Source organism: Corvus brachyrhynchos, unplaced genomic scaffold, assembly GCF_000691975.1.
Source record: "Corvus brachyrhynchos isolate BGI_N302 unplaced genomic scaffold, ASM69197v1 scaffold279, whole genome shotgun sequence".
Taxonomy (NCBI): Eukaryota; Metazoa; Chordata; class Aves; order Passeriformes; family Corvidae; genus Corvus; species Corvus brachyrhynchos.
Window position 1 is genome coordinate 8,478,264 of NW_008246060.1, and position 14,345 is coordinate 8,492,608.

The window sequence follows — 14,345 nt, forward strand, 5'->3', positions numbered from 1 at the left end:
ATGACTGAGTATCACTCTTAAAAAGCCTAATATTGTGTCCTGTAGCAAGCCGTGGATTTTAGCTCTATCACATGTATTTGTGCTAACGTGTAATGGAGATAATTTAGGAAGAGAGGGAGAGGATTTAAAACAGTTTGAACAAATATCTAGCAAAGTAACAATCAGTAATAAACCAGCTGTAATCCATCTCTCAAGATTTTTCTAGGCAATGTGTAAAACCAGTTGAGGCTTTCCGTCTATTACATGGAAAGACTCCCCAGGCAAGTCCAGATGCTTAACCAGAGCTTTGCTCAAAAGCCAGAGAACAGAACAGGAGGCCGCTGAAGACAGGAACACATGGAAGCAAACTGCTTCCATGCAGCTGCATGGGGGAAAAAAGCTGCAACAGAGACAATGAAGGGTGTTGAGGTAAAAAAAAATGGTTTATAACAGTCATCTGTTTAAAAAAATATTTTAGCAAACTTTTACTGACCATCTAAATACAAACAGCTCCTTAAAGAGAGATAGCACATAGCATGACTGGGCTCAGCAATGTCAAGCTGCTCAGCCAAAACCAATCACTGAAGTCAGAGCTATTTCTCCAAGTATTTGACAAAAACACCTCTCTTTCACTCTCCTGGGCTCGCTCTGGAGTCCCTGACTTGGCTCTGCTCTCACACTTCTTAACCCATTCAGGAGTGGAGTCTCCAGGCCAGCGATCGCTCTGCAAACACCATTTCCCAAGAGGCAACAAATGAGCATTCCCTGGCCTGTTTCCACCTCAGATTTATTGCACTCTAGGGAGAATAAATCTTGATATCTAAGGAAAAACAATCAATGTAAACTTATTACAAATACACTGTTTATGAACTTATTTTTAAAAGTTAGTCAAAGTATCATGGTTTTTTCTTCCTTAAGTTTTGCTTCCTTTTTTTGCCCTCATTATTTGACTAACAGGAAGTCAGAGAAGACAGCAAAAGTTAGTTTTCAAAGTACCTCCTTCTTCCTGTCTTAAAAGCAAGTATTCCCTGGATATTGAAAAAAAGTTAACAGTATTACTTTATACCAAAACAAAAAAGTTACATTTGCCTGCTATTTATTAGTAACAATATTCACTCCAAATATTCAGGGACATGGACACACAGCTGACATGCAACATGTGTACTGATGGAAGAACAAAAATAAACCATAGCTTTCACATACTTTACGTATCACATCAGTCATCATTCCTGCCTCAACACTCAGGCAAGAAGCAACAGCCACCCCATGCTGTTGCTCAGGGATCACCAGAGTATTGGTGGGGGAAAGGGGACCTCAACCAGATAAAGAGAGCAGAAAACCCCAGACACTCAAGGTCTGTCTGCCTGCTCTCACATCTCCAGGACTGCCAAGTCACCTCCTCATATTTCACGTCTGAGAACAGTTACTGCTCCTGGCCCCATTATTCTAGATTTTTCTCCTAACAAGCATCCTTTTGCCATCCATTTATCTAAGGCAAATGCAGCAAATTCTGCACCAGAAATTGCTTCCAAGTTGCATCATATATTGTAAATATCAAGGATGAGTATTTCCTTTTTGTCTGTTTTACAAATATCTTACACTGTGTTATACCAAACCAAGAGGCTTGGGGAGGTGTGGGGGTGTACCCTTCTGTTTGTACAATTTATTTTATTCAGTGAATAGCATTTTCTACAGTGGAAGCACCATATTCTGTAGGAAGAAATGCAATATAAGTATTCTTAACCTTCAAGGAAGCTGAGGTTAAAGAGCCCTCTACTGAAAGTCATGTTTTCTCACAAGTTTTCTCAAAAGTTTTTTTGCTACACTTCATAATTTCTTTTTTCTCCTCCACATGTCTCAGAACAGTTGCATTGATCACTCAAGCAATAACAGCATAACCTCTCTCCATAGCCAATACTGTCAAACAGTCAAATCCTGGAGATACTCAACGTGTTTATTAAAAATGCATTCTCATTCTGCTGATAGCAACAGTGCTCACTAAGCCTAAGCTTTTAATTGCCCAATATGATCAGAAAACAGTCTTCAAGGACTACATTTAGCTAAGTAAGTTTACAAATTTGCATGTACCCAGGTGTTCTGCAGACAAAGAGGAAGAATATGCAGTTCTTCCTACAAAAAGTCTACAGCATAACTTTTTAATCACTTTATTTGGGGAAAAAAAAGTTGTGGATTAAATAGGAGTGTTGATGGCTCCAAATTTTACAGAATACCAATTAAATTCCTTTTCAGTACAGAACTCAATGTAGAAAGAGAAAAAGATGAGAAATTGTAAATAAATTACAGCAAACTTTCCACTGATAGCAACTGGTGGATAAAACACACAGTTATCTGGCACAGAGAAGGTTAAGAGGACAAAAGAATGAATTGGGTGGACATGAAAAATTGAAGGAAAGACAAATTCGGAACTGATGTCAGGCCACACATTTTAATTGCGGAACTGAATGCCAGACATTAACACAGAGCCGGGGTCATCCAGAGAACCATCAAAGGGCACTTGGGGGACATTGGGCACTGGGGTGCAGCAACTTGCAGAAAATCTTACTGGTCTTCACTTACTTGTACTGTAGCGGTGTTACATGAAATAACTAACATGAACTGGGGTGCTCTTTCAAGACAAAGAAAAAACGCACAGAAAGAAAGAAAATGGTCATACCACTGAGGCTGTCAATCATAAGCAAAAGAAAACTACAGCCATTCAAAATAAACTGCCCCTTCGGAGCTGAGGTCACCTTGTCAATATCAATCTTCTCATTTTGATGCACATTAAGAGCTATTGGAGTGTCCCCTTTCATCCTATGACTGTGAATTGACCTTACTGACACTACTGAATACAATATAGTCATTTAGGGATGTGGTAATTATTGGTAACTGCGCTAACAAGGTTAGTAGCACACAGGGCACCATTGCTCTGGCTTGTATTGCCACCTGGCCTTTAAGAGATTTATTCTAATTCCATATGCCTTGACACAAACTACATACACATCAGTCCCTTATTTACAGTTATTTTCCATGGGACTCCCATGACAACTTCTACTAAAAAATGAGTATTTTCACCTGAAAAAAACCCAACTCAAAACTGTCACTTAAAATGTCTGAATTAAGCCTATAAAAAGTCATACTACACAAACACAAATACTCTTACAACCTCATCCTAGCACCATTCTGTATTCCCTATCTTCTGTCAAAATACAACACAGCTGGGTCAAGAGTGAGACCTCCTGCCACGTGTTGCAGCCTGTCACTACAGAGGTGACACAACACATCCCAACACCTCTGATAAGCACCAGCTCATCAGAAGCAAACCTCACCAAATTGCACCTCCCTCTCTCCAGGATTATACTCCACTTCCAAAATGAATCAAAAGGTAAAACTGTCCTCCAAGACCCGAGATGGGAAGGGCAGGTGCCTAAAATCTGTATACACACTCCTTTTTGCACGACTGCTGAGCAGCTGCAGCCTTGTGAGCCCAGGAGGTGGCCGTGCTGGGGGAGCAGTGGCCAGCCCAGGCACACAGAGCAGCTGTTGCACTGCTGCCAGAGATAAGCTACAGTGCTTCCTCAGGCAGCAGCTTCCTTCAGTCTGAAATTGCCTTTACTGATTTACTGACGAAGATATATAATGTGATCACCGCAGAGATGACTTTTTGTTAAATGGAAAGAGAAATAATCAATAGTAGCTTGGGCTGGAAAAGGACCTTGGAATTGATTTGGAGATGACATACTGGGCTTAGGCCCAAAGCAGAGATCCTGGCCAAGCAGAGTCTAATGCTTTTAGAGTTCATTTAAAGACAACCCCAAATTAAATTTCCAATTGTAGGGGTCTAATTCACTCCAGATTGTTTAGAAACACTGCTAAGAAAAAAGAAAAATCCCAACACAAATACCCTTCTGAGGTTTTGGAGTTCATCTTAATAAATTTTTAAGCAGACCTTGTATTTTATCCCATGCTTGTTCACTTTTGTTGCTATAGGTTGTCACATTCTGCTAACCTGGAAGATCAATTAGAGGCAAGTTTCTCCGACAGCTTGCAAACACGACTGTTTTCTTCACACTGTTTCTATTCAGTGCTACTTCTGCCATAGACAAACCCACATTTTTAAAGCTATTTATTTTCCCTTGAAGTAGATACAAGATGCAGTAGCAAGGAGAAGGCACAATATTCCACCGATTTAAGTTACACACTCAAAAATATTTCACCTCGTTTCGCCATATCGCAAGCAAGACTTGAGAAGTTACCTGGCTTTAGAGATTGCCACACATTCATCCCTCCAGACTGCAGCAGTCCCATCACATCAGATTCATCTGCAGTGCAGTCTTACCTGCCAACTGTGCCAGCAGCATTTGCTTCACAACTGAGAGAAAAGCGAGAATAAACCCCATGCTGATGACCCAGCAAAAGGTCACTGAATCTCACTCCACTGTGAAATGCCACTGTAGATATCCAGAAAAAGATCCAGAGCACCAGAAATGCAGCAGTGACAGAAAACCTGTCATCTGCTACTCAGAGTATTTCAGTAGCTCCAGCAGCCTGAGCAGTACCTTTGCAGAGTTCTCTATGCCAAAGCCCCAGTGTTTTTCTCTAAAGAAAGCAACACTCTGCAAAGATAAGGGAGATGAGGTGAACACGGTGGAAAGAAGAGGGGAAACAGAGGTGAAAAACACTTCTTTCAAGTGAGTCATACTCACTTTGACTGTTTCTTCAGCTGTGTCTTGACAAACAATTAATGCTAGATTTTCACACTACCACTCATTTGGCAGAAGATATTTAAGTCAATACAAAACACAGATCGGATTTCAAATTAGCAAGATCACCAATGAATTATATGACAAGAATGATAGCAAGCCTGTGCTGGCACCAGGCTTCAGCATGCCACCTGGTATTCCAGATTGCATTGATCCCAGCCTGTGCTGGTCCCCACCACCTGGTGCATTGCAAAATGCCTCTTCTGCAGTACTGCAAGGCTTTCTGAGCAGCCCTCTTGGAGGGAGGGCCCTTCTGTTTCCAAGGTCACCCACACTTCTAAGAAACAGCCTTGCAGAAAGGCTGCTTGGCTCCACCAGGCCTTTATTTGAGTCTCAGCATTGTAAGAACTGTACACCACTTTAGCCTGCTGACTGACCAGTGATCCTATCACTGCACTCCTCCTCATGACCAGCACTACTTTCTCGTGCCCATTTCACTCACTGAAGACAGCTGTACTCCTCTTTGACATGATCGCAGTGAGCACCCCTGCTCCAAAAGGGTGGGCATGCTTCTGCCCAAATCAGCTTCTCCTCACTGCCAGCTCTTTTTTTCCCCGTTGATCTAGTTTGGTAACAGATCATGCCCATTTCCCGGTCACAGCTGGGGCCAGACCATGAAGTGAAGCTTTCCCAGATGTGCCCAGAGCACCCCTCAGAAAGCCCTGCTATTTCTGGGTGAGGGGCATCTTGTATCATCTGACCAGGAAGCAGAACTTCTTAACTGTAAGCAGACAAATCCCCAAGTCCAGAAACTACCCGGGGAAGGAGCTGTTGCTATATTTAGCAACAGATAATTTTGTAAGTCCAAAAAATAATGAAATAATCAACTGTAGGGCAGGAGAGGTCACATGCCTAATCTACACTGATGAGCAGAGAGAAGTCATATTGGGGTCCAGACCAGATTTCCCACTGAAACCTCCCTTCTGGCAGGAGTAATTCACCACTGTTGCTGCACACAGGCAGCTCTGTAGTGCTATTCATCTTCTTTAAAACTAACAGCAAAAACTCCAGGAGTGAGGGCTAAAGAAAAATTGGCAGAGACTGCAAGCCTTGGCCAGGGTCTCTCTAGGAGTGCTCACAAGGACACAGCACACAGTACCTGGTGCTCCAGCCCCTGCCACCCCCAGGGACACACAAGCAGTGGGACCCCATACCAGAACACAATGTTCAGAAAGCAGAACAAGCTAAAAAACATCAGCCTAGCCAGCCCCTTGTATTGCACGTAGCAAGTAACAGGACTGATATAAAATTCATAAAAACAACAGCATGCTTAGCTTAGAAAATAATTTTCTTACATGGCTTCTAAGGAGATTTCCAGCAATGCCAAGGAATCAGTAGTGCAACAGATCCTTCCTTCTTACCCGGTTCCACCACCTTCTTCCAAGTGCAGGAGCTTTTGTCACTGTGTTCAACTTTTATATGAACCAACTCCAGCCACCTGGCACTGAAGATCTGATGCTGAAACACCTGCAAAACAAGGTGTAGCAGATCAGTTATCACTCACCTTAACCAGAAAAGCCTGTGTCTCTTCTGCTAGATCACAGAACCCTAGCAAATTTTCTGGGATCTAGCTAGCTAGCCAGTAGGGAGGGGAGCCAAGGGACTGCTAGGGACACACAGAGCCTGCCTGGGGGTGATGCAGTGCTGGTGCTACAGCTGAGCTCCCGGGGCAAAACAAGCGTGGGAGAGCTAGAGTGACTTCACAGAATATTCTGAGTTGGAAAGGACCCTCAAGGATCACCAAGTCAAACTCTCTTAAGTGAATGGCCCATACAGGGATCGAACCCATGACCTTGGCACTGTTAGCACCATGCTCTGACCAACTGAGCCAAAAAAAGATTGGTGGAAGGCCTGGTTGCATATTGAGGGAGAAAAGAGATACATGAACTGGAACAAAACGTGCCAAAAAGAAGTTAATAATTATTATTTTTTTAAAATATCCCACATTTTCACTTACAGGATAAAGATATATGGAATCACTGCTTTGTGACTCACAATGTTCTAAATCCAGCACCAGGAGCACTAAAGGACATTTGCCATGCAATTTCTTTGTTTCCCACCTTGGCAAAAGCAGATAATTTATGATCTCTCTGCTATCAGAGTAGCTTAGAGGCTTCTTACACTTACATGAGTAAAAACCGTTGAGACTGTTAGAGCGGATGTACAATAAAAATGCTAAATATATCAACTCTCTGTATTAGCTATAGCTGGAAGGAAAGTAGGAGGCTCAGCAGATTAATTGCTTTACTCATTATGGCAAATTGTCCATTCCAAAAGGCAACTAGTGGCATGAAAATAATATGTGTGTGTTGGAGGACATTAGCGGAGGTGTAAGAATTCCCATTAACAGTGCTAGTTTATGGTTTTAACTTTACAACAAATTAGCCATACATTACTAAAGCTTCTCAACAACTCTCTTGCTGGAAATTAAACCTTGAGCTCACAACTATTGACATCTCTGTCTTTTCATAATAACAAACCTTAAATGAGATAAATTAATACTTTTCTGCAGTGGTTGGGAAAAAAACACTGATTCAAATCATTCAAGAGTAGCTTCAAAGGCAAAATCCCACTTAGCCTTTCGTCTCCTAATATATGCTAATTTGTTTCAGTGAGAGTGTTAACATTTAAGAGCAGCCAGGTCTACTTCACCTGCCCCAGTGTAGCAGAGAGGCTGCTTTGGAGTGACAGCCAGAAGCCCAGGGGCACAGGCTGCCCTCAGCAGGACACGCTGTGTGCACACCCCAGCCCGCAGCACGGGTGATGCCCAGGGCCCCAGTTGTGTTAGCAAGGTGAGAGAGCAAGGGAGGAGCTCAGAGAATGTCTTACAGGTTGGAATGGAGTATGCCACTGATACTGTGAAAGTCAAAGAGAAATCACTTCTGGGCTGGGAGAGCAAGAGACTGGGGTGGGTTCTGCTTTACACCATTAGGCACAGTGGAATGAAAGGCACATTTCCCTACTGAGCTCTTTTACCCCAACAACAACAGGATGAATTATGTCCAATATATATTACAGATCATTTCTTGAGAAGATGAAAGTAGTATCTTTTAGTTTTCCAGAAGTGAAAGGCTGGATCGCTATCTTTCCCACTTGCAAGCCTCAGGGACGAACAGGCATCACTCCATCTGGGAGACAAAAATCTGCCCTTCCAGCTGAGACCATAACCCAAGAGTATTGATCAAACGTCCACCTCCCTTCCACATAATAGAATTTCCCAGTGAGCTAATTGTTTTTCCTTCTTTCATCTCCATAAATTAGGTCAATGGCAAGGGCAAAGAAGAGAGAATTAGCTCTAAGTGGTCTTGGCTTCAAAGCAAGAGGAGACAGAGCTTCCAGATTTTGGAGAGTGCTCTACAGGATTTATAAAGTACCATGGGACCTTCCAAATATCTGAATTTAGAATTGCTTCAGCTAAGGACAAGGCTTGCCCATGCTACCCAAAGATTTATGCTTTTCTACACCTGCTGTTACAATTTGGCAATGCCACTTGTAGGTCATGGATGGCCTTCATGCTGTCCCTCCAACAGTGACCAGCTCTCAGCCTCAGCTCCTAAAGCATTTTGCAAAAATGCATAAAGCTTCACAACAGATGTGGAGGCAGGCACGTAGCACAGTGCACCTCTGTGCCTCGTCCTCATTACCTTCTGCCTGCAGTGCCAGAGCTGAGCAGCCCCTCGCACCTCACAGCCCCGTGTTGTGAGGGCAAGTGAGGCAAAGCAGAGTCGTGACAATGCAGGTTTGTGCCTGCAGATACACACCCAGGTCAGGCTTACAGAGAGGAACACTCAACCACCAGCAAAGGTGCCAATGACAGAATTAAAACCCGATTCCTGAGAGAAAAGTAGGTACTTTGATTTTCTCTTCCAAAGCAGCAATGATTCTCTGAGGTCTGGCCATCAGCCCTCCTCTTTTTTTCCCCCCAAAACATGGGCATTCCCTTTTGCAGTATAAAAACCCTACAGGACTCATTAGTATCTCAGGCAGAGCTAATAACAAGAATCAGGAATGATGGTCAGCTGCAGCTGAGACAGGCAGCTGCAGACTTCTGCTTCTATGGGTAGGGAAGAAATTAATTTGCTGCTGAACTCTTCACAGAGTGTTTTCCCATATTTTGGGGACAGCTAGAATTGAAAAGAAGTTACAGTGGAAGTATAAACAGCAAGTTCTGCACCAGAAAGATCTTAAAAAAAAAAAAAAAAATTCAACCCACCTCCAGGAGTCTATCCTGTACTTTTTCATGTCTGAGTCCCAGCTCTATCAGACTAACAGCCTGAATGCTGGTGGTGTGTGGTGAAGCCTCTAGCACACTCAGGGCTACTGCAGCTTCTGCTTTACAACCTCAGGTTACAACTGAGTCAAAACTGTCCAAGCACAGGACAAGATGGCACAGTCAGAGCAGGGATGAGGCTGTGTGAGATGACGGGGCAGTTATGGCCTCACCAGACCTTGCTCCTCCCAGCCACCACCTCTGCAGCACAGCTGGGAGGAGGGCTCTCATCTACTGGGCAGCCAAGCAAACAGCCACAGGTGGGAACACTCTCCCACTCAGGGCAAGGCAAAACTCAGTGGTGAAATTCCCAGGTGTTTGCTGTTCCTTTGTTAACACTGGTGCTGAAGCTGTAGAAAACAGTTTTGCATTCTGGAAAGATGCCTTTTAAGCCAAGCTCTGAGTTTTGTGGGGTTTGCAGAGACCGTCTCTCGAGAGGCAGAACAGACCTAGCAGATGTTGCTGGTCTCAAAACAGAGCAGGTTCCCTGTCCTGAGGGACCAGCCCCCATTAACCAAAAGCTACAACACAAGTAAGGTCAATAGTAACACCATGTCCAGCATTTGTAAATGGAATTCTGCAAAGCAAAATTTTTATTGGAACGTTCCTGACACATTTACATATGTTTTCACCACACTTTTGCCAGAAAAGACACCTTAAAGAATAGAAAACCTGCCAAAAACATATCCAGTTCAACTCTGGGAATAATTTTTGAAAGTCTGTTCCTTCCTGGATATGAGCAAAGGTTATTATGTGTCTAGAATAGATACAGTCCAGACAGATGGAGCATCATGGGGGGAGGAGGACTGAACTCACGATCTGTTTGTTTCCTGGAAAGACTTTTGTAATGAACTTTGTAAAAAGACTGTTTGTAAATCTAAGTGAATGAAATTCCTTTATATGGCACTGGGATAAACAACTTATTGACAATTAGATTTTTTTTTAATTGCTTAAGTAATGAATCTTGGAAACAGAAGAACAAGCAGGAAAATTGGATAAAATAATTTTAAAATGCACACCTGTCAGTAGGCTGGAAATTAATCCTCTTCCAAAAAAGAGCTTCTCATTTAAATCATACGAGCAATCCCATCAAAAGTCAGGGGTTTATTATTTTCAGGAATAAAGATTTCTATCATTCTTTTCAGGCTATGACCAGTCTCAGATCACAGAATGATCTGTCAAGGTCCTCAATAACCCATCTTGTTCCCTGTGTTGTTACTGTCTGTAATGAACAATGTGCCCTAGAAAGTATCACACGATCCGAAGACCTCTGAATCTTTAACAGGATGCAGTCTTGTAAGATTTGCAGCCTCTCCTGATAATTTTTGAAATGGCATACAACACTACAAACACATGCTGAAAATTTGAGCATAAAAGGGAATTCCTATAACATAGTGGTGTTTTTCTTTGGCATCAGATATATGTTACTCAAAAAAACCAACAAACACAAAAAAGCAGAACCAAAACAAGGAACTTATGATCTTAAGCCAAAACAGAGAAAGAGAAGATCTGAGACAGTGTTAGCAGGCCTCATGAGACTGAACTGATTTTCAGCTAATGTTATTTTAACCTATCTTTGCTTGTATCATTTAAACCTGTTGTAGTCCAAAACTCTTGTTCTTACTCAGGCACTAAAATGCCAGGTTTGGTGCAAATCCCACAGGGAAAATATGAGCACATTTCAGTTCAGTCCCAACTAAGATACATCTACTTCCTAGCCCACTTCAGCACAGTGGTTTTACTCCTTTCCCCATTCCTATGGAAGGAGCAATGCAGAATAAAGGATTTGTGATCACTCATCTCTTTCTACATGGTGGTGGGACTTCTGTCTCTTGTTCCAACTAACTTTTCCTCTCATGGGAAAATGAGACAAATATTTGTTCAGGCAATTCAAAATAAAAACCTACTGTAAATATAAAATTTGTGTTTGAGTTAACTTTTGAGTAAGCCGGTCTTTACCTATTTTTGCTTAGATTCAGGCTACAGTCTTCTATTACTTAAAAAAACTTGGGAACTCCTTCACAGATATTATCCACAAATAGTTTAAAATGAGGCTTAAATGGTGACCTGTTTATACCACAAAAGGTGAAATTAGTAAATGGATCATACTGTAAATAATTCAACTAACTTTTAACATTGAATTTCTATGGATCATAGGTTTGTTTCACAGCTCCTATGAAACCCACCCTTAAGAATAAATGAAAAATAATTACAATAACATTTTTCAAACATGTTTCAAGCATGTTTCAATGGTGACTGCACTGAGCAGGAGGAGCTACAGCAGAAAAGGTAGGAAAAGCAAAAACTGGCTCAAGACCTTTCCCCCTCCTCTGCCTCCCCCTGAGTTTTTGCCAAAGCAGATGACACAGCAAACTGCTACCTGGCAAACTGGAGCAGAGAATTGATTCGAGTCAAAATCATCTCCCCTGCTTTCCTTCTTCAGACACCACTGATAAAGGAAACTGGCAGCATTCACTTGGGATCACTATCCAAATGCCCACATCCTTAGGCCATACTCTGAAACCCTGATCTTTCACTCAGGAAACCTGGCATTTAGCAACAGAAATTCAAAGCCAAAGAGCCAGTCACTACAGACTGCATCGTCACAGATGACCCATCCCAGTTTCACTGCTAGATTATCTTGGTGCCAAATAACTTTTTAATACAACAGTCTTCCAAGTGTAGGAATTTAAGAACCTCCAAAAGAGGAAAATAAAACCCAGAAGGAAAAAAAAAGGTGAAGGCAAAACAAATTCAACTATACCCAGCAACATCTTGGGAAAAAGAAATGAATGAAGGAAAAAGTTGTGGATAGCTCTTTATCTGATTTTATACAGTCAGCATGGAAATGCTTTATCATCGCCTACAATATAAGCAACCCAACATTTTTAGTACTGTATAGAAGCATGTATCTTTTTTGTACTAAAGAGAGTTAATTTTCATCTATTTCCTCTATTTCCTCCATTCAGGCAACTACTTAATACATTGATCTTCCATGCATTTCCATTTTCTCCACCAATACATTTCTTATAATTGGAATGAGCTGCTCTATTAAGCTTCTTAATAGATTCTATGTTCTCAAAACCCAATAACTTCAGGACAATACATTAAAATAGACAACAAATTAAGCTTGGTGTTTGCAAATATAAGACCCCATCAACAGTGACCTTTAAAGTTACTGCAAGGACACTGTTTAGAATTGGTTGCAGAGAAACCAGTATCTGATACGTGTAATTGCATTAGTTTGTGCCAATGCTAAACACCCTGAGACTCTTGGTGGCCAGGAACAAATTACAGTTCTGATGTGAAGTAGCAATGCACACATGTGCAGACGTCAATGAATTCACTTAGAGCTGCTGTGTGTCCACAGTGGTTGTGGAAAAAACAGGACCTCTGTAGTTAGCTGCATCACCCAGCACAGACACAGCCTAGTTTGAGTGATGGAGTCTGGTCCTAGGTTTGTACATGCAAGCAATGTTGAGCACTACATGCAGCGCATAAGTATTTTGATAGTCTAACATATTTATTTTAATTATATCAATTGGATCCAATAGCTATGCCACAATATCACATGAACTTAGTTTGAAATACAATGTGAATAGAGTTTTTATTTGCAAACCATTACAAAGATGCAATTCCATTTTAAAATAGCAAGCGGTATAAAATAATTCAAAGCTGGTTAGCCCCGGTATGATTTCTACCTCCACCAATAGCTATACAGTTACCTTCACATGCATTTTATATCAGTTCTTCAGTCAGTCAGAGGGGTTTTCTGCCACAGCTGAAGAACAAGGTCACCTGACAATGTGCAGGGTGAACACCTGAAACAACTGGAGCCAGGGGAGGGGGATGCCTGACACACACATTGCAAACCGCTGGAGTGGGTATTTGCCAGATACCCGTTCCACAACCCAGCCTCTAGGACAGGGCAGGAGATCACATCTGCTCCAGCAGGTGTATCACCAATTCCAGCCTGAAATCAGACTGAAACAACACCAAGAGTTAGGGGGAATGAGGCCTGGTAAAGCAAATCTCGGTAGACAGCCCAAAATGGAAGACTCTCTTCATCTGGGTTTATGCTTCCTGGGAAACGTTTCATTTAAAAGTGAGCTCCCAGCTGGTCTTCACCTGGCATTAGCCTTTACTACTTCCACAAATAGCTTCATGGGTAACATCAGCAACACAACTGCCTTCCTGGCTGCCAATCAACCCCTCACATCTCTATCTATTTTTAATTCCAATGCCTGTTTCCTTGCAATTTCAGTTTCTCTTCCAAGTTACACATTGCTGCAGCCTCACAGGGTGAACCGTTGCTGTTGAAATCCCCCTGCTCACAGGCAACTAGTCAGGTTACACTTCCATGTGAAATACTTTGGCATACAGTTCATTTTGTATTACCCTGCGTGGATTACCTGTATGGCACCTTCTACCAGCACATTACTTTTTTTAGCATGGAAATCATTGTACAAACGACTTTGCTTTTGTTACAGCTTTTCATATTTGCCTCAGGCTTGATCATGAACACAACTGCTAATTATTTGCACCTCCCACAGCGCTGACTGGGCTTATCCAAGATAAGAACAATTCAGCCCCTCGTTCTACCACCTGCCAGCCCAGGACTGTTGCCAGCAATTCCCTCTGATAACCCAGGCTGTTTTAGCAGCTGAGGAGGAGCAGTAAATATTGTTTGTTTTCCTAGGGCAGTTTTACTTGGAGGCTGTGGTGAGGGATGGGGGGCCTGGGGTGGGGGGCACAGCTGAAACAGTCCATGCTAAAACCAGGCTAAAAGCACTGTGAGAGATTGCTGTTACTACTAAAACCAAGATTTATTTAGTGTTTGGGGACAAAACCCAAGTACCTTTGTTAGTAGGCCTGTGGAAGTTCTCCTCAAAAACATCATTAACATCTCTGCCAGCCATGCAGGGGTTGTAGCTATTTTCAGGCTGACAGAAATTCCAGCCTCCTCGTCGTGCAGGGCTCCCGGGCGCTGGAGCCTTCCCTGCAATGCTGTAAATCGGGAAGCAGGAGCAGCTGGCAGATGCAGGCCCTGACCCAGCTCCCTGTGCCAGAGCCTTTCTCTCAGCAGGGCTCACAACACACACCAGCCCCCATCTACAACCCACTGCTTATTAAACTTTTCTTCATTTTAAAAAAGTCTGTTAAATTTACAACATTTTCTGTTCCATTGAAGAAGGCTACCTAAACAGAAAAAAACCCCAAAAACACAAGACCAAAAAGTATAATCCAAAACAAGTATCTTGTACCCTGTCTTCCCAGGTGAAACATTTTCACGCTCAGTTGGCTCTCCGAGTGCTTCTCTCCACAATGAAAAG